This window comes from Lissotriton vulgaris, unplaced genomic scaffold (genome assembly GCF_964263255.1).
Source record: "Lissotriton vulgaris unplaced genomic scaffold, aLisVul1.2 SCAFFOLD_1139, whole genome shotgun sequence".
Lineage (NCBI taxonomy): Eukaryota > Metazoa > Chordata > Amphibia > Caudata > Salamandridae > Lissotriton > Lissotriton vulgaris.
Genome location: NW_028241234.1, coordinates 23,803 through 46,392, shown reverse-complemented (window position 1 = coordinate 46,392; position 22,590 = coordinate 23,803).

Below are 22,590 nucleotides of genomic sequence, written 5' to 3'. Positions count from 1 at the left end.
TCTAATGTATGCTCTATTTTTGAAGATGTAATTATATTTCTAATAAAGACACACACACACCTCAGTTGAAAAATGAATGCAAGTTATACTAACCAAAAGGAAATATACTCTTTTACCTTATGAAACCTCAGTTAGCTAATGTGATCATAGCAGATGTCTTTGTGTGTGACGACTGAGTCACAGAATTAAATCCTGATTGGTGCAATGAGGAATAGTAGCTTGTTTATAGTGTTACAAGATCCCAGTCTGTGACAGAAAGCACTGTGACTGTCATTGTTTTTAAAACTGTATTACACTGTATAAAACAGACTGCAGCAAAATACTGTTTAAGATAACAACAAGTGCTTTAAAATATAAATGTTAGTGATAAGAATCCAGACTATATCTAATGTAAATATTTTATATATGCCCATTAAAAGGGTGCACTCCTTTTAATGGACACATATATATCCCCTCAGAAAGAATAAGTATTTGACTTTATTAATTAAAGCCTACACTGGTTCCAACCATTCCACACATTTGCATTTCTTTCAGATAGTGGGTACCTTGGTGAGAAGGCATGTTCCTTTAGTTCTCTATCTGTTTTGCAGCATGTGAGCCCTCCCCCTCCACACACTGTGAGTGGGGACTAGCTCTCAGTTATGGCAGTCTTTCTGTGAAAAAGAACATAGGATGCATTTTCCTTGATAGCATTAGGGCCCTCGACACCATTGTTCTGAAAGGAACAGGGCTCAAGCAGCGGATGGAAGGGGGGTTACATTTGCTATTCGTGTGGTTATTTTTTGCAGAAAGCCTGCTTTGGGCATCTGACCTATAAGTAATTGCCCAGTTGAGTGGGCAGAGTAGACAGCCTGCTTTGCAGAGCTGTAGGCATCTTTGATGTTGCAGCTGCTTAAGAGGTCTGGGGCACACTTCCTGTGCCAGTGTTTCTTTGAGCCTTGGAGCAATGATCCAAGGGAGGGGGGAAATTAAACAGAGGCAACACCTTGATTTGGGCATCAGAGAGACGAGAGGGTGAGGAGGGATGATGGGAGGGAGATGGTTGGTGTGGGATGGGATCCCATGTTGTTAAAGGGCAGAGGCAACAGCAAGGCAGCAGCTAATATTAATAAAGCAAGTACAGTGACACTTTTGTCAAGGGGCCTACTGTATCACAATTATGAATGTTTTAAACAATAGAATTTGGGCATGAGGGCTCAATTTCCTTGCTAGCATTAGGGCAGATGGTGTAATTGGTGCAAAACAACTGGGGAAGCATGCAGTAGCTGACTTTCTTTCAGACAGACTGGACCTGGTTTGAGATTGAAGTGATGGTCAGACATGGTGCGGAAGAAATGAAAGAAGAGGAAATAGCTTGTTTCTCAGGGCTACATCCATCAGTAGTGCAGCAGGTGGAGTGCATTGGGGCCCACAGCACCCCAATTATGGGGAGTAGTGTTTGTGGTCAATTGTGTTCTTGTTTGAGGCTACATTTAGTGTGGATTACAGGCTACGGAAAATCACCCCTGAAATAGTCTCATGATCACTGACTCCTGTGATCATCCCTCCCCACTCCCCAAATCCTTGCCCTAGAGGTTTGGTGGGGGCCCAACTTCCCAAAATTTTGCTAAAGGGGGGCTCAGACCAAAATAGTTTGAAGACCTCTGCCTTAATAAAACCGTCACTAAAGTCCAATTCTGGTTCCACCTTAATCATTTCAAACTCAACCCAAAAAAAACTAAAATCATTCTCTTCTTCCCTAAAAACAACCCTCTCATGCTGCCTTAAATCGGTGCTGCTGAGGGACATTCCGTTCGAGGAGTACCGAGTGATAGGTCAGATTTGTTTGCATTGTACATTTCCTCCAATCCCTTTAAACGTACGGCTCTGACACGCATTTTCATCGTTTAAAATTTGAGCTTCAGCACAACAATCATTTTGCAACATTGTATTTTTTGGGCCAACTGACTTTTGCAGGACACCTGTTGGACACATAGCTACTCAAAACTCAGTATCTATGACACCCAGTATGCATTAAGGGCTTACTACCCGTCCCCTATGTGTCCCCTAAGTAATTTTGAGATCCACACACGTGTACGGTGCATTTCACGCGCTCGCGTATGGCACCATTACAATAGTAAAACGATGGGCATACACGCCCGGAAAGTAGGGGTATGGTGCACTCGCGTACTGCACCTTTACAATAGTGATACGTTGCGCACACACGCCCGGAAAGTAGGGGTACGGTGCATTTCACACGCTGATGCGAATGCAGGGGTAGGGTGCGTTTCACACGCTGATGCGAATGCAGGGGTACGGTGCAGGGGTAGGGTACGTTTCACACACTGATGTGAATGCAGGGCTACGGTGTGTTTCACACGCTGATGCAAATGCAGGGGTACAGTGCAGGTGTATGGTGCATTTCACACGCTGATGCGAATGCAGGGGTATGCTGTGTTTTACACGCTGATGCGAATGCAGGGGTACGGTGCGTTTCACACGCTGATGCGAATGCAGTGGTATGGTGCGTTTCACACGCTGATGCGAATGCAGGGGTATGCTGCGTTTCACACGTTGATGAGAATGCAGGGGTACGGTGCAGGGGTATGGTGCGTTTCCCACACCATTACAATAGTGATATGAGGCGCACACACAGCAGGGATGTAAGGGTACGGTTCGCACAAGGATGTCTATCAAGTACTAGTCATTGCATACTTTCATGTGCAGGCCCTAGGTGTGGCAGCCAGTGAAATAGCACAGGGCATCTAATCTTGTTGCACAATCGATGTGTGATAACCTGTGGACACATGTCATGGGTGATGGGGCACTATGTGGCACACATCACCTTGACACTTGTCACATATATATCATTAGTTCGATTTTGTCATGCACAGCAACACTGGAATGGCACAGTCATCACTACCGGCACCTGTCTCCTGATGCCAGGGACTGGGGCACTTTGTCAACTGATGTGTCACGCTCAGCATGACGATATGTGAATATGTCAGGTGTGTGTCATGTGTTATATTGAGCTTGCTGTTTGTGTTCCGTAAAATGCATCTGCTGTTGGTGCATCTAACATGGGTCTGTGTTGAGATGGGAATAGTTTCACATCTACGCACACCATGCCACATGTGAATTCCCATGGCTGTTGGGTCAGTGTGCATCATACATCATATTTCCCCAGGCATACATGTCTGCGTCGTGTCAATGGCTCTGTTGTTTTGTTGTCCCGTGTACACCTTAATCGCAATGTGTTTGATATGTACATTTGACATTCCATGTGCCATGTGCATGTGCCTTGCAGTCAGCTGTCTGGATGGGATGACATCCTTCCACTGCAGGTATGGTGACGTGTGTCACTCCGGTGATATCTCGGGCTGTACACTCAGACCAGCCCAGCAGCTCATTTCAAGGCATGCCATGTTGATTTGTCAATCAATAGGTGTATCTGGCTTTTCGTAGGAGTGTCAGCAAGCTGGCATTTGTGCCCTGGATGTATTGCACATGCCAGACTCCATAGTGAACTGATGTCTAGTAGCAGTTTTGCATGTGCTATGTACATTGCCAATGATGTTGACTGACTGTCAATCTTCATTATTCCCAAATATGTCCTGCAGGGCATCGTCTGTACCAAGGCCATTCCCGGACTTTGCTACCATGAGGGAGCGTGCCTGCATCCGACGTTACAGATTCACTCAACAGTTGATTGAGGAGTTGACGAACAAACTGGCACCACATCTCCAACCGCAACACAGGTATCCTACTGCGCTGACCCCCAAGATAAAGGTGATGGCAGCCCTACATTTTTTTGCTAACGGTACGTTTCAATTAACCATAGCTGATGTTGGTGGGATGTCACAGACGATGTTCAGCGGTGTCCTGCGTAATGTTTTGGCAGCCATCTTGGAGAAAATTGATGAATTTATCAAATTTCCTACTCCTGAAGAGTTGACAGATGTCAAGGGTGATTTCTATGCCCTGGGAGGGATGCCACATGGCATTGGGTCCATTAATGGGGCACATGTTGGTGCCACCACAGGCACAGGAGCAGGCTTACTGCATTACCATTCATCATTACCATTCAATAAATGCCCTTGTGGTGTGTCTTGCTAACATGCTGATTTCCCACGTTTGTGCACGTTTTCCGGGATCGGCACACGATGCATTCATCATGAGGCGTAGCAGGGTGCCACAAATGATGCTGCAGCTGCGCAACGAGCGGGCATGTCTTGTTGGTGGGTAAACTCTGTTTGTCCTGTGTGTTTCAGTATCTTTTGCTCTTACGGCATCTCCTGAACCACTTATTTACATGATGTATCTATGTAGGGGACTCGGGATATCCCAACAAGCTATGGCTAATGACACCTCTCCGCAACCAAAGAACAGCTGCAGATCAGCGGTACAATAATGCACACGGGCAGACCAGGTGAGTGATTGAGAGGACGTTCGGCCTCCTGATTGTGCATGAAGTAGTTGGTTGTGTATGTATTTGTGCAGGTTGCTACCCACAACAGGCAGGCAACACCTGCTGACGCTGTGTGTCCTGGGCGCAGCTTTGCATTTTGGAGCCTGATCCTGTGCCCGTCATTTTTGGTGATTGTTCATCCATTTTCTTTGAGTGACCCATGAGTAACCAGACACTCCTTCCTTTCCTTACACCTGTTACTCTGTGCCTTTCTAACCTCATTGTCTTTGTGTGCTAGTTTTTGCCGGGTTTCTCACCTTTTCTGCTGTCAGGTGTCCACGCATTCCTGCTGCTGCCTCTCCTGCGGCACCGCCCCACCGAGTGCCCTGATTCTGCAACCCACATGCCTCCCAGATGCTCCTCCCTCCCTCCATCCATTCTTAATGCAGGAACAGCTTGTCTGTGCCCCTGTTGCGCCAACGCTGTACCAAAGGCAGGACCATCAGCACCTGCAACGCGCCCTGTCCAAGACCCTCTGGTCCTTACATGACCCACGTAACACAACAGACTTATGCTCCAGCCACCCTCCAAGCAATGAACACCGGACAATCAACCACCTGCTATCAGGCAACCCCTAAGTGCGCTCACACAACAGCTACGAATGCTGGGTGTGCAACACCTACTGCCTACATTGCGCTGCCCCGCCTACCAGACCATGTCCGTACAAACAGGTCATGTCCCTCCTACTCCACACCCGCTCTGTTCACCAGCATGCCATTAGACTCTGTTACCTCCTCAACACAACAGCCCCGACACATCGCCTTCATTACAGACACACTCAGCATTGTCTTGCACCTGCACTTCAGGTTTCACACCAACCCCCTGACCACCCTCAAACTAATACTCATCTACAGATCTCCAGGCCTACACCCACAATTCCGCTGAGCCATCAACAACTACATCAGCACGCAGGCCCTCACCTCCACAGCCTTCATGTGGCTGGGGGACACCAATTTCTGGCTGGAGGACAACCACACCACCATCCTTCATTGGTACATCAACATTTGCATCCAGTTCTCCGACAAGCAACCCACTGCCCCACACTCCACTGCAGATCCCCAAAAATGCTTGATCTAAATCACCATAGACGAGCTGTGTGGCACCCTCGCCCAGGACACTCCAACCAACACCACCGCCACACCCTGCAACCTCACACACTGGATCAGCGACTGATCCAACACTCTTGCCACATTGGCGGACTTTCCTGTGAAGCACAATGACAGTTAAGCCACCTGGGACAAGGCAGACCTACTGGACTCATACAGATCTAGCCGGACCCTTGTGCAAACCTTGTGACACAAACAACCATCAGTTACCTTTCAGCCCTGAAAACCGCCACACACAGACATCACCATATCATCAGCACGGACAAGAGGACATCCTTCAGGTAAGGCCTAAGCACCAACACACAGGACATCAAGGAGCTCATCAGCATCGTGAGTGAACTAGCTAACCCCAGCTCTCCATCCAAAAGACATCCCACCCTTGCAAGGCCAAGCCAATCCCTCACAACATTCTACCACTGCAAGCTCATGGACATGAGTGGAGAAGTGTGGCTCACTGGTTAGAGGAGGCAGACCCTGAAGCAGAGGTCAGACCCGGGACCAGGGTTCAATTCCCGACGCGGCAGGGTCTTGAGCCCAAATGTCCACGGACTCGATAATTCTCGCTTCGGTGCCTACTCGAATCATGGGTTCACACTCTGCAACTCCGGGCATTAGCTTGCGTAATCTCCACTACAGCCCCCTGCGGCGGGATGCCTGGCTTTCACCTTGGGGATGCCAAGTACGGGTTATCTCACAGGGGAAAAAAGCCAGGACGGGTTCCCAAAGCAAGCACCGAGACGCCTCACGGTGATTCGAGCACTATAAAAGAAGACATAACATACCATAACATACATGACAGCCTCGCCACACAGAGGAAGACAGCGCTACTATCCGCGGGACATACCCCCCCCCCCTCTCAGGTTCTGGTTTCCCGTCAGCAGCAAAGACACCACCCGGCTCATGTACACCATCCACTCCGGCTCTCCATCAGGACCCTTCACACACAATATCTCAATCACAGCATACCCCATCCTTGAAGCCCACCTCTGGCATGTCATGAATGTCTCCTTTGAGTAAGCCACATTCCATGGGAGCTGGAGGCATGCAGAGACCCAGGCCCTTCTTAAACAACCAGCGGCAGTACTGCAGGATCTCATGGAACATCACCTTGCTTCCCTACACAGCAAATGTCATCAAGAAGACATTCAACGAGCAACTGACCAACTCCCTCCAAGCAAACACCTCCAGGCAACCCGCCCTGGTCCATCTTCCACACTAATCACACCACTGCAACCGCCCTCATGGCCACCACCAATGACATCTTGGACCCTGCTCAACAATGGTGATACCACCACCCTCACCCCCCTCAAACTCTCAACGGCATTCTACACCATGTGCTACCACACTGTCAGATCACACATCTCCAACACTGGGATCCAGAGGAGGGCCTAGGATTAAATTGCCAAGTACCTCACCAGCAAGGGCCAGGGAGTCTGCCTCCCCCCTTCAGCACATAGTACACTGGGGTCATCTGGCCCATGCCCCAGGGCTCATCTCTCAGTGTGACAATCTTCAATGTCTCCATGACCCCCCTCTCCACCATCACATACGCACACACAATCTCATCATGATGTCCTATGCCATTGACACCCATCTGCTCCTCACCCTCACCAAAGACCCAGCCACTCCCAGATCCAACCTTCAAGAAGGCATGAGGTCCGTTGACAAATGGATAAACATCAGCCACCTTAGGCTGAACTTGGACAAGACTAAGGCCATGATCTGAGGATTGTCCCCTTACGGCTGGGACAACTCCTTGTGTCTCACCGGCCTGGGCAGTGCACCAGCACCCAGTGGCCGCGCACGCAAGCTGGTGTTCATCGTAGACTCCTCGCTCACAATAACTATGCAACTCAACACCATCTCTACCTCATGCTGCAACACCCTCCGCATGCTGCAAATGATCCTCAGATAGATCCACTCCAAGGCAAGACAGACAGTCACCCAGGTCCACAACACCAGCCGGGTCAACTACGGCAACGCCCTCTACGCAGGAACAACAGCCAAACTACCGAAGGACTTGTACACATCCAGGGTGCATCCGCACACCTCATTCTCAACATCCCCTGCCACAGCCACATCACCGTCCACCTGAGATACGTACAATGGCCCCAGACCCAAAAACGACCTTGTTTGTCTCTCATCCAACACCCCATTGCCTCAACTCCATCCAGCCAACCTTGCCCTGGCCACCATTTATCACATCCACAGAACAACTGCATGCAGGAGATAGTTCTCCCACCTTGCCAAACAGACCTGGGACTCCCTCCCCGGGCACCTCCACATGACCCATGACCTCTACACCTTCATGATACTCTTTCAAACCTGTCTGTCGGAGCAGTATGGCAAATAACCCCCCCCCCCCCCCCCTCTCAGCAGCCTGAAACCATTGCGGGTGAGTTTTACGCTCCATGTATGTATTTGATGATACATTGTGACAAATGTGTGTCCTTGACTGGACTCAGATCCCAGTGTATGGATGGCTTGAGTTTGTTCCACACTCAGGCATACTTTGACATATCCCCATACGTATGTTGTTGGCTCATGCTAAATGACTGCAACATCAATTTTCCTTTTGATTATTTTGTTTATTTATCTGTCAGTTGCGTGATTCGTGAGTAAGTGATAGGTGCTGTACAATAATCCAGAGAATCCAAAGTTCACAGAGGGAGATGTGATGCCTTGCAGTTGGAGTCACCAGAGTCCAGACCACAGTGATTGGCATCATTGTTCATACTGCAACCAGCAAGTCCATGTGGCAGAGTAGGACAGTCAATGAGGTGATGCTGTTGGACACAAAGTCCAGGTGCCAGACCAGGTGACCTGGGAGATGGGCATGGCCTGCTGCCTCTCACTGTCTTTTCCGTGGTAGACCCACCTTCCTTGCTATCCGACAGAGTAAATGGCTGATGTCCCTTTGCACTGCCAGGAGCTCAGCCAGTCTTGTCTCGATCCGTCCTTGGTGTTCTTGTTGACTGGCGTGTTGCTCAGCATGCAGGTTTTTGATCTCTGTGAGGGTCCCCACTACCTGGCTGATCTCCCTGGTGTCCTGCCAGTATGCCTCCATGATGTTACATAGTTCAGACATACTGGGCCCTACAGCTGGCTGGTCAGGTTCTCGCCTCCACCTGGTGCCACTCCCACCACCCCTGCCCACACGAGCCTGGCCTGCCGTTGAGGGCACATCGGATCGACGGGACCCCTGAGGGATGGCAGTGGTGGTATTGTCTGCCACCTCCTGGGTACCCGGCGAACCTTGTCCCTCATTGTCAGACTGGCTCAGTTGTTTACTGTGGGCAGGGCTCCTAGATGTCTGCTGGGATGTGGCAGGAATGGTGGTGGTGGTTGGCGCAGATGTTCCTGATCCAGGTGCTGCACGGGTTTGGCCACCAGAAGGTGCCAGGTTGGTCGTGGTCATCTGTGGAGTGGTGAGAGGCGTCGCTGCCGGTGGGATCAGGGTCCTGCGGAGCCTGGGACTATGAATCATCTTCCCCATTGTTGGGGGTAGATTCTGCAAGTTGCCCTGTGGGTGTGAGAGACAGACAATATTAATGCCATTTAATGCTACATCCATTTTTCATACACATTGTAGTTGGCACTGTTCCACCTGGTAGTTGTCTATGCTGTGGATTGGCCTCAATGTTCACTTGTGGATGGGTATGTTGTGGGGTCAGATGGATATGTGCTCCAGAGTCATTGACATGTGGGGGCATATTTACAGTAACTGGCACATCCCTGCATATCATCAGGAATTCACCAGTCATTGTGCACCACAGCTCTGCCAGCATGGAGTGCAACACATTTACAATGCGGAGCACCATGGGTGAAAAATGGCACAGCTGCATCACGCATCTGTGCCGTAGAAGTGGCGCATTGCTGGAGTTGTTGTTCGCCCGCACAATGCAGCACCATCAATGCTCTGTGGGGCCCTATCTGCACAATGCTGCGTCAATCCTTACGCCTGCTTCAAGCATGCGCATGGTTTTGACGCAGCATGGGCTTAAAAGTGACTGAGTGAAATCTTGTGTTTTCACTCAACCACTTTTGGGAGGCGTTCCTGTGCCGGAACGCCCATCCCCCCCTACTTGTGGCACAGGGCTTTAGAACGTGACATATCTCCCAGATGCGTCACCTTGTACATACCCAGCACCATGCTGCCACTTTTGTTCCACCGCTGCGTCACAATGGTAATGCAACAGCGGCGTGAAAGAGGCGCAAGGGGCTTGTGAATCTGCGCCGTGCATTTTTTGCTTGGATGCTTCAACAGATCTGTATTGGTTTCATTGTGTTACATGTCCATTGTGACAGTGGGGCACTCAATTGCCTGTCCCAGGAGGGTATGTTTGCGTAAGGGAGTGTGTTTGACAGGCCGTGCTGGTAGTTGGAGTCTGAGTTGGCACTTGGCCTCCCTCGTGGTGTAGCTGTCCCTCCATGGAGCATGCTGCCATGACAGTCGTTGTGAGTTCCTGTCCAAGATATCTGACCTTGTGTTCCTGGTGTTTGTGTTTGCACTGGTCACAGGAGGAACTTTTGCTGCCTACACCAGGGCCCATTGTCAGCTATCTTGTCAGTACTTTCCCACTCCCTGTGCATTGAGCATGGTGCATGGGTGTGTACCTGGGTCATATGGGATGAGGGCAATTGGGCATGGGCGTCCACAGAAATGTTTCTAGGGGTGGGCACATTTTTTACTTCATCACCATCCCCCTTGCACCCTTCTCCCAACTGCCTTACACATTTCTCCCCACTGCCTTGCACGCTTCTTCCCCTCCGCCTTACACCCTTATCCACTTTGAACCCATACCCCCTTTGCCTTGTACCCTTCTCTGCCTTGCACCCTTCTCCCCCTTGCTCCCTTCTCCCTTCTGCCTTGCACCCTTCTCGCCCTCTGCCTTGCATCCTTCTCGCACTCTGCCTTGCACCCTTCACACCCAATGGAGGGGGCTGCAATTGGGTCTGATTTGTAGTCCCACAATGCATTTTGTGACACTCACTCTGCTATCATACCGGACATCTATTTTTGGGTCTGTGATTCCTGTAGCATGGGACATAGCATGGCCTTGCTTTCTCAATGGGGCATAGACATGTTAGTGGCATTAGCGTTGTTTTTGGATGTAGTTCTGGGCGGTGGGCGCTTGGGGGTTTGTGCGGGCACTTTTTGTACTTGGGGTATGGATGCCATACCCCCATGTTACATGAGTTGTTTGTGTACTCACCAGGCTCCACTATGAGTATGGGCGAAAAATCTGTTCTGCTCATGGAATTTGCAAATTTCCGGCAATTTCGCAATCCGCGAATCTCGCGAAATTGCCGAAAAAATAGCAAATTCACTTGCGGGAGGATTTTTGCACATACCCGAGTTGAAGCTCAAATAATCAGCCAAAACAACTAGTGAGCACGGTCTAGACTAGGCAGGTGTGCTTCCTCCCCATATCTACCGCCTACAATTAGATGTAATCCTTGATGGAGGTCTTTGCATCCACGAGTTTCTCAAGCGCAATCCCCGTGCACTTCCTGTGACCAGGAGGCTGCTTTCTTCTCATCTGCTGCTCTGATCGGTCTCTGACCCTTTATAAACAAGAGGCATGTGAACTCGCATAGAAGCCCTGCCCGTTTGGCCCCACCACATACACACTAGGGTATGCAACGTCTTCACTCCCTTTCCTCACTATGATGGACAGCTCACTCGAGGGACCTCGGCGCCTTTCGGCGCGGTGGCAAAGTTACAGACACACGTTTCACATTATTTGTGCAAATGACAAAAAAATCTGCGAGTTCTCAGGAAAATCCGCGAGCTCACGGATATTTTTACCATTTCTCCTGAATTTGCGGACCGCGAATCCGCAAAATTCACCCATACTTACTCTACTACTTCTTCAATTCCATGTACTCCCACCGGTGAAAGCAGGGCCATCACCTTCTCCTCCCAGGACTGGTACTGTACTGGTCTGCGGGGACCACCACCTCCAGTGTGCTGGCTCTGTGCATACTCTTTGTCCATTTTCCACTTGATCATCCTCCGCAGATCATACCACCTGGCCTGGCACTCCTTCCTTGTGCGTCTTATGGGTGCAACAGCATTCACCTGATTGACTATCCTCTCCCACAGGCGGGTTTTCTCAGCTATGCTGGTCTGTCTGACCAATGTGCCAAACAGCTGTGGCTCGACTCTGATGACTTTGTTTACAAGGATCTCCATCTCCTACTTTGTGAACTTTGGATTCTTCTGTGTGGACATGGTATAGGTGACGGTGTGTATGGATGTGGGTCTGAATGTGAATGGGGGTATGTGTGAAGGTGGATATGTGCAGTAGGTGGTGTGTTGTCAGTGTCTCTTGCAAATTGGGTCTGTTGCAAAGGATCATGGTTTGTGTGTGTGGGCCCTTTTTATTGGTCCATTTGTGGGTGGGGCTTAGTTTGAACTTTTGGTGGGTGTTATAAGGGGTGGTTCTGAGTTAGCCCCTCTGTTTGCCTGTTTGGATCTGCCCAGGACATTCATTCCCATGGTTGGTAAACTGGAGACGTGTTTTGTGGTGTTGTGTGAGTCGCTCGTTTTCACCCTCCTTGTGCTGTTTTGCAGTGTCCGCGTGGTTCAGTACGGCTCGTTTAGTTGTATTTGCTTCTGTTTGTTTGTGTGTCCAACGCGACGTTCTCTCGCGGAACGAGTCGTTTTCAGCCTCCTTGTGGTGTTTTACGGGGTTTGCGTGCACTTCGTTCAGTGTGGGTTCGTCTCGTATTTGATTGTGAGGCTCGCTCATATGCGATGTTTTTTTTTCACAACCAGTTTATTGATGAAGATGAGCATATGAAATAGAGTGGCAGCCCACAATCAGGACTACACCACCAGACATTTTGATACAATCACAGCAGTCAACCGAGTGTCCAAGCAAGGAGATAATGCAATCAAGGATATCAGAAAACAGTTACCCCACCTTCATCGTATTCCGCTATCTACCTACCCAACTCCCTGATCCCACCCTGGAACCCACCCTAACCCTATGCATGTGCATATGCGATGTTTTTACGGGGTTCGTGTGCGCTTCGTTCAGTGTGGGTTCATCTTCTATTTGATTGTGTGGCTCGCTCATACGCAACGTTTTTACGGGGTTCGTGTGCGCTTCGTTCAGTGTGGGTTCATCTCGTAAGCTACGTTTTTTGTACAAATCACAGCTCATACGCGACATTTTCCGTACAAATCGCATTATGATTCCCCGGTCTGGATCGTACTTGTGGGTCGTACATCATGTGTACGATTCGTACGTTCCCTTTCAGGGTCCGTATTGTACAGATTTTCCCTTGATCTTCTGTCTTCTTTTCTTATCGGGATCTGAGGAAGGAAGGTTCAGGGTACCCCGAAATACTAAGTTTAGGGGCGTTACAGGTAGGGCAAGGGCAGGGACCAATAGGTCCCTGTCCTGGGGTGGGTACACCCCCTAGCCTGCTCCTCTCCTGTGGGAGGGGGGCAGGAGCCTAGCTGTGATTGGGCAGGGCTCCCCATCTCCAAGATGGCCGGAGCCCGGGGTCGTGTTTCACCTCGCCTCGCCCACCTGAGGGGTGGTATTGGCACAGGCTGGCACACCCCCTTCCTGACATAGGTTTTCCTAACAGTCTTCCCGCCAGAGTGGGGGTTAGAACTGGTGGGGGCCAATTGCTGAGTACAGCAAGTGGCCAGGAGAAGCTCACAGATGCGGCATGCCTTTGAAGCTACCCCCTGCCCATTCTGGTGGAGTAGACCTAGCACCTCGCCCAGGATGTGCATTGTTGCAGGTCCAAGAGAGCGAGGGGCTCTCCACCCAGGGGTCCAGCAACATGTCTGCTGTGTGGCAGCCTCGACAGCCACTCAGTCCAGACGTGGATTGTAGGTTAGGTTTCAGGGGGCATCTCTAAGATGCCCTCTGTTGTGCATTTTCACATTTAATCCCACACTGGCATCAGTGTGGGTTGAATGTGCTGAGAAGTTTGGCACCAAACTTGTCAGTCTTCAGTGTAGCCATTATGGTGCTGTGGAGTTCGTAATGACAATCTCCCAGCACCATATACTCTTATTGGCATCACTGAACTTACAGTGCCCAGTAATGGCCCTGGGTACTGTAGGGGCACAGGGCTCATGCACCTGTGCCCACACCACTGGCATAGGGCACTCAGCTAGAGGGGTGACTGGGGTATGCCAGGGCAGTGGGTCTTGTGGGCATGGCACACAGGGATGTGTGCCATGTCGATTCTTTGGTTAGTTCTGTACTTAGACACTCAGCCTGCAAAGGCAGTGTGGGGTGTCAGGGTACAGGGCCCCTGAGGGTGGTACAATAAGGGCTGCAGCCCTCAGGGGTCTTCTCTGGTCACTATGCCCTGGGTACCTAGGGTACCATTTACTGGGGGCTAACAGGTGGCCAGAGCTGCCATTTGGGTTTTAGTTTCCACACAGTTTTAGGGAAGGAACACAGGCCCAGGGCACACTCAGCCAAGCACATCAACAGTTCAGAAAAAAGTGGGGGCATACCAATGCAAGAAAGATGGAACTTTCTCACACAAGGACATATTGTGAGTGTCACAGAGAAAACCTGCACTGCTTTTGGCTGCACAGTCACACAGTAAATGGATTAAAAATGCTGTCAAAGCTATGGGCTACGCTGTATTGCATTGCAGTGTACGCAGTCTACTTGTTCAATGGTTGTGTGCAACCTCACAACACATCTTCTAACTTCTGTATAGTGTCCCTACAGTAAGCACGTTGCACCTCCATGTGTGGATAAACATTTCACAGGGTCACATACATCCACTTTCTTGTCCATATCTGACGCATTGAAACATGTAGATGCATTAAAAAATATGCTAGCAAAATGTGTGCCAGAAGGAAGAACCCCCTACTGCTACTTCCATGTGTCATGTACTTGCTAGGCTGAGGATTCACAATTCTGAATGGTACTCATACATCCACACAATCAAAGCATGTTCGACAATTGCCTCAGAAATCTTAAAGTACACATTGCCATTGGTGACTGATCACATCCTACAAGGCATGGGCACTTTACTGATTCTCAAGAAATGGAGGTATCACAGGGAACAACACAAATGGCTGTGAAGTAATGTGTAAGCTATTCCCAATTGACACTTGTATGTTTTCGATGCTATTTCATAGCATGTATATGACCGTGTGCAAGGTGAATGTAGAAAGCTAGACACTGAACACAATGGTGACTAATGTGCTTCTCACCCTCATCATGATTGCAGACTAATGTAGCACGTTTTTCCTTTTTTTCGGCTGATAAAGGGTGTGCACTGATGCCATGAGTGATGACACCAATCAAAAATCCACAATCCCAGGCACAGATGGCCTACAATGTCTCACTTGGCCGCACCAAATCCATAGTGGAACAGACTTTTGGTGGCCTCAAGTCCCGTTTTCACTGGCTGGACATATCTGGCAGTAGATTGTTACACTCTTCACCCCTGGTCTGCAAAATCATACTTGTCTGTTCTTTCCTTCACAACATATGTGTCCTCACTAATGCCCGAAGACAATGTTGATCAGGAAAATCCTGAGGATGGACAGGAAAAAGAAGAGGACCTGAGGCAACATGTCAGTGCAGCAGAAGCACCACGGCAGAGGGATGGAATCCTCACAAATTTCTGTCAGAATCACATATCAATTCAATTCTAACATCAAAATGTGGTTAATTTAAAATTATCAGTATGTATATAAAGAAACAGTCATAAAACAACTAACAACTTGTAAGCATTTTTATCATAGTTGCACATTATACTTCTGGCATACTGTAGTTAATCCACTCATGTCTGGCACATAGACCGATCATCTAGGATAGTAAATGATACTAACTATAACATAACCTGGTACTAGTAAAATTGTAGTGCATGTAAACTACAAAATGCAGACAGGGCCCCAATGGGTGATAGATGTTCTCGGTGTATTGTGCTCTATGTAGCACCAGGCCCATCAGTCAATTTAGTTTGGGAGTCCAGATATCCTGCTTCCAGTGCATAGATTGATCTGGGGGCAGACTGCGTTTCTCACTGCCAGTGATGTGCGAAATCATCTTGGTGTGCTGCACAGCACATAAAATATGTGCGTGGCAAACGTCCCATGGTTACATGCCAGTGGTGAATAGGATCACCTGGAAGATGGGAAGGTTGAAGAAGAAAAGGATAAGGTAGCAAGACAACTGTTACAGCAATACAATGGAGGGACAACATCATTCACCAATTATTCACATAATGTCAAGTGTTGCAGATTATACTTCCACTATACTTCACACATGTGTCACTGTAACTATAGTTTGATAAGTGTCTTACACCGTGTATGACTCATATTTCCACACTGTACTGACTTTAAATTGCCCTGCAACACTCATCACAAACACTGAAACATAAAATGTTAAAGCAACAGTGTTCACTAATGTGTACCTAGACCAAATAGGATAACAATGTAATGAGGACAATGTGTGGATGTCACATGGCCACCACCATGAATGTGCAATGGCGCTCAAATATGATAACAGATGCTATCCTCACCACAGCACACTTATTGTGTGTGTCAATCTACAAAACATCTGATGCAAGTCTTATGAGCAGAGTGTGTCAGGAAACCCAGCAACCATGACCAATACATGCAAGGTGACATTTAACTAATCACGGGCCAGATGTAGGACACCAAATACCGGTCGGTAACGGCCGATTTCGGCAGTTACCGACCGGTATTTGGTGTTTGACATGTAGGGGGCCTCAATTTTACAGAATCGGTAAATTTACAGATTCTGTAAATCAAGATGTAGGTGGCACTTAAAACAGTGCCAGAGGCCCTTAAGAACTCGTTATTTACCACCAAATACTATTTGTTGGTAAATAACGAATTCCTGTGTACATACACATCTGTGCATGTACACCTGTGCCACGTGACACACATACATGCCCTTCGGGCATGTATGTGTGCCACATGGCACACAAGCCAGAATCAGGGGTGCAACAGGGTGTCAAAGTGACACCCTGTCCCCCTTTACAAATCGGTAATTTTTTCCCGAATCGGCCCATAGGAATCAATGGCAATTACCGAATCGCTAAATACCGATTCGGTAATTACCGAATCATTATGATTTGGTAAAAATGACCGAATAATTATCGACATCTTATTTACCGAATCTAAAATACCCAATCGGTAAAATTCGGTATTTTAGAGTTGGTAAATAAGATTTACCTACATCTGGCCCCACATCCTCAAAGGCAAATATAATGTAGTCTGCAATTTCAAGAAGCAAATGCTCCCACAATGAAGAGGCATCACCTAGCTCAAACATGCAATACAGCCAATTGAAACATTGATATGTTAATGGATGTAATTCAGGTACTTGTTAGCACTAGATCTGTCTACATAGCTATATATTTTCCAGTATAGTCAAACATATATAAGAGCTTGCACTCCTAGGAAATAGTCATGTCACATAGTGTGTCACCAGGAATCTGCACAACACACATAAATGCACACCAATATCTTATGAGTGCCACATCATCCTATGCTACCATCTCCTCACACATCCATGCACAAATAGGTTCAAAAACATAGTGGGACATAAGCAACATTTGCGCCAGCATGCAGAACTTAAATCTACATATTTCACCATGTAAAAGGACATGTTCAATGTGTTGAAACTACTTAAGGCCATAGTTACCAAGGAATGCAGCCAACTGAACATCACTTTTAGTGTCGTTCTGGTTGAGAACTCCCCTTCTCCTGATTTACAAAGTGGTGTCAAGTCATGTAACGTGGCTGAATGCTGCATTGAAATTGGGGCACGTGTATATGTTCCACTCAGGGTGAAAGAGGGGTACAAAGGGTGTTGCAGTGGGTCTTCTGCTGCAACATACTTAGCCTCATGATGTTGCCCAAGAATTACAAAGCTGAGGCTGAACCAAAATATGTTAATGCCTCTAAAAAGGAGCCTTAAGAAGGGTGATACAAGGATAAATCATCACATTTTCCTTGTAATTTGCTCTTCAAATGTGTGAATCATGCTGCTGCACACATTGAAACAGTAAATTACCATCCAGAATTGTTAGTGGTAATCTTTGAAGAAAGGTTTGAGAGTAGCATTGTGCCAAAAAAGGAAACACTGCGCTCTGCTGTCTTGTCTTAACACACAGGGATGAGCTATGTGTACCATATTTACGATGCAGCCCTGTGTGTACCCTCGCGGAGTACCAGCGCGGGCCCACTTGCGCCATGAAGCAAGGGTGAATGTGCTGCTTGGTTGTTTTTTCTGTGCTTGAAGGACACTTGTATTGTTGGGTGACTGTCTACTGGGTGTATAGTTAAATATAACTTATTTAGTATACGTTTTGGGTGGGCTTTCATTTCTTAGTGGGCATAGGGGCGTGGGGGCAGATGTTTTGTGAAGGAAGTGAGGTGCAGATGTTGGAGGATGCATTTGGAACATTCCTCTTGCTGGTAAACTTTCACCTCCCCCGGATGTTTAAGTGTGGGGGAAGTGTGTTGTTGGGGTACACTATCAAGGTCAGGAAAGTGCACTGGGACTGTATCTGGAGGCACATGGTGCACATCTTCGGTGTTGACAGGACGGTCTACCAATGAAAACATCGCTATCAGAATTGCGTTGGCCTGGAGTGCGATCTCTTGGACAACATTGGCATCATCGTTGGCAGGCAAGATGGTAAGTATAGAACAAAATATATCAGCCTTCATACTGTTCTTCCTATGTATACAACTTTTTACAATGTTGATAATATATCAGGTTGGAAAGAGCCTGAAGACTCCATGTCTACTGTGGCAAATGTGCACTAAAATCTGCTTCAGAACGGATCAGGCAGACTGTGGATGCAGGGGGTAGTGCAGCACTGGTGCTGCTTGATCCTTCCACTGCATTTGACACCATGAATCTCATAAAATTACTGGAATACCTTGAGAGGATAAGCATCAAAGGGAAAGCCCTATCTATGCTCAGATTCTTTCTGTTTGACCAAAAACAATTTGCTGCACTTTTGGAACTTAAGTCACAGAATTTTACACTTCCAAGTGGGGTCCCTCAGGGCTCGCCGTTGAGCCCCACCCTTTCTAATATTGATGTGGCCCCAATGGCGCAGCTGATTAGATCACTGGGCTTCTCAGCAATAGCCTATGCAGATGGCCCCTAAGTTGTGGTTTTGGTGGCAGGGACACCATCACAAATGGCAGCTCAGTTCGGAGACTGGATGGCAACTAACTGCTTGAAGTTGAACTCCAATAAAACCGAGGTGCTGCTCTTCGGCAGCAACACCTCCTTTGGGTCCCCTATTCTCTGGCCATCAGATTTGGGCTCTCTGCCCACCCCCTCAAATAAAGTAAAAAACCTAGGAGTTACCTTCGACTCAAGGCTCACATTTGAAGGTCATGCGAACCATCTTTCTATATGTTAAAATTACTGAGGAAGATTCTTTCGTTCATTCCTGCTGAGTTACGCAAGCTGGTGATCACAGCCTTGGTCCTATCCAAGGCCGACTATTGTAACAGCCTGTTTATCAATCTCAGGTCTCAATGTCTGTCTAAACTTCAGGTTGTGCAAAATGCTGCCGCCAGGCTTCTGTTGCATTTCCCTAAGCACATATCAGCCACCGCTGCATTAAAGGAATTGCACTGGTTACCAGTGAAGCTACACATTGAGTTTAAAGCCCTGTGCATAGCACTTAAGCAACTCATGATATAGTGCCAGTCTTTTTTAAGCAAAATCTTCGCCTATATGCACCCAGCTACTCTCAGCTCAATCTCACAATCTGTTTATCCCTAGGTTCAAGAAAAGTGCTTGTGGAGGCAGACGTTTTTTGGTTGGGACAACTAGACTCTGGAACTCTCTCCCCCAGAAATTGAAGGGTGCAACTCAACTGTTAGCATTCAGGAAGGCGCTGAAGACATGGTTGTTTAACCTCTAACCATTTGTTAAGATCTATCGATGTCTGTTTGTTCTGAGGAGCTAGCGCCTTGACACCTTCGGGTAACTGACTTGCGCTTTATATATCTCGTTTGCATTTAGTTTAATTTCATTTTTAATATATATGTACAACGTGTTGTGTCATGTAATGCTGAACATAGGGGTATGTGTACCCAAAATCAGCAGACTGTGGAGCAGTGCCTAATTTGCCAATGCCGCAGTCTGACATTTTTCCAGCACAGGGATGCAGTGTATTGATCTGAGAGAATAGACACCCATTTGCATCCCATAGGGTTTGTGCTAAGTTACCTACCTAGCACCTGCGCAGGCACCACGCAGCCATGTTTAGAGGGTGCCTGCACTATAGGGGTGATTGTTTTTGTGCATGAAGGGATACCTTTTTGCACAAAAACAATATCTCACTGTGAATTCATGCTTCTATGTGTGCTGCTGAATGAAGTACGCATAGGTAGAGCATAATAGGTTGAGAAATGTAAACATTACCCCTTGTATGGCCACCCTAACACCTTCATGGAGGTTAGATTTGGGCTAGCCACAAACTTGCAGATCTGGGCAAACCTCAAAAGCAATGGGTGCTGTGTTGTATGCCCACCCCAACACCTATTGCCTGCCCTTTGCCGTAGTTGGCTGAAGTGGTAAGGGTCATATTTACAATGTGGCCTAAGCCACGCTAAGTGTCACTGCGCCACATTGTAAATAATGATAGAACAACTAGGGGTTGGCTCTAATCAGCACGGCTGAGCCTTAATAGCGAAAAACAGAAGTGGGTTGCCAAAACTGATGTGAATAAATTGCATGAACAAATCGCCTAACAGAACTTGAAAGAACATTCAAGAACGGGAATTGCTAATTAATAGCTTTTTATTTTTAGCATTTTTTGAAAGAAATCATATTTTTTAAGTTTTCATACAAAATTGCATATTCAAGAAGGACACATAATACATACCAGAAGGGGAACGGGATTCATAAATCATTCATTATATCATACATATCACAAGCATACAAAAACATTCAACCAGTCTAGGGGAGGGGCTGCAAAAACATTCTATAAACTCTATTTACAGAGAAGAGAATCCCAAGAAACACAGTGGGATTCGAAACGCGTAGGCCCCTGCCACATCGTGTCTGCAAGAGCGACAAGCTATTAAATGAAATCTTGCTTGCCGCTTTCCAATGTACATTACCTATAGCTAATAATTGTAGAAAGTCTTTCCTTACCATTTGATTTAACATATAGGAATGTGCTCAGCAAAGAATATTTGCCTGTAATATTATTGTAAAATTGTTCTGCAGACAGTGGCTCTCTTGCTCTTCTTCCCTTTTTTTGTAATCCATTGTAAATAGAGTTTATAGAGTGTTTTTGCAGCCCCTCCCCTAGACTGGTTGAATGTTTTTGTATGCTTGTGATATGTATGATATAATGAATGATTTATGAATCCCGTTCCCCTTCTGGTATGTATTATGTGTCTTCTTGAATATGCAATTTTGTATGAAAACTTAAAAAATATGATTTCTTTCAAAAAATGCTAAAAATAAAAAGCTATTAATTAACAATTCCCGTTCTTGAATGTTCTTTCAAGTTCTGTTAGGCGATTTGTTCATGCAATTTATTCACATCAGTATTGGCAACCCACTTCTGTTTTTCGCACATTGTAAATAATGAACATGACGTATCACCACCGAGCTTTCAAAAAATGTTTCTCCGTTGGCAATATGGTGATTGTTTACATGCACCCAAGTATGTGAGCACAATGGTAGACTGATGTCTCAGAATCTGATGTGCTGGTGAGATGGAAAACAGCAACACCTCGCAGTGGTTGAAATACAAGTGTTGTAGGTTAGTGTCTTCTGACACTCAGCTGTCAATAGGAGGTTGAGCGACGAATGAGGTGACTACCACTCTCAAATTATAGCCACAAAAGAAGCACAATGTGTCTCCAGATTGTCTTGTAGTACAACACAATACTGCATTGAGCAGGAGTTGTGTGTGAGTCTGTCATTTCTCACCCCTTCCTCTGTTCAACATGAACCTACACATTGATTAAATTACTAGATGTTGTATGTCAATATTTTGTGATGACACATGATACATATGCCAGATGATGACTGAGCATTAATCCTAGTTCCTGTTTTGCAGCTGGATACCCATCGTTCACTCAAGGGGACATTGATGCCTTCAAGGACCCCCATGCCACTGGTGAGTGTTTTTGTCCATATATATTTGTTCCCCAAATGAGTGTTTATGATGACTGGTCCTGTAGGGTGTTAATCCCACACTGTGTGTGCATAACATTGATATTACCTCACCCACAATGAGGCATATTCATAAGAAGATGTTGGAGCGTGGAGCTGCAGCAAAATCTGTTGCACTGCACTCCAGTATTTTCTGAATTTAGGGATGCCCCATATGTACTATGCTACAGGGCACCCCTGTGTTTTCGCAAGCAGCTGTGCCATATTAGCTGGTTAGTGGTAACACAGGCACCCTTGCACTATGGTGCAAAGATTCCTTCATTGTCGTTCGGCAGTGAAATATGGCACCAGTGCTTGGGAAAACACAGGGGTGCCCCGTATTATTGAAAGTACTTGCTTCCATGCATTTTCCAAATATTAGGGCACATCATCATTAATTTTGCCATGACACCATGCTCCACCATTCTGCTGATAGGACAACCATGCATATGTTTGCAGACAGATTTTCAGTGCTATGTCGCCCATTGAGCCCATCCTTCAACATGACAAATGATGCTGTAACCTTACGGTGCAGCTACAGATCTTGATTCTGTGTGTACTTGTTGCACCATGCACCTGCAATGGGTGTAGTGTTGTGAAGTCAACAGGAACATCCATTGCTAACCCCTAGGCAAATTCCTGCTTGAAGTAGAGCATGTGCACAAGGGGCATTTGTCCACAATGGATGGCTAGAGATTATTTAATACACATGGTGTAGGCTATTGTGACCATTGTTCCCTTCAGCATGCGCACGTGCGCGGGCACGCACACTGCCTTTCCCCAGGACACACTTCAATGCTCCATTCAAGACCTAGAGGCATTAATGAGTGGCGCGAAAAATCTTTCAGTTTCTTAA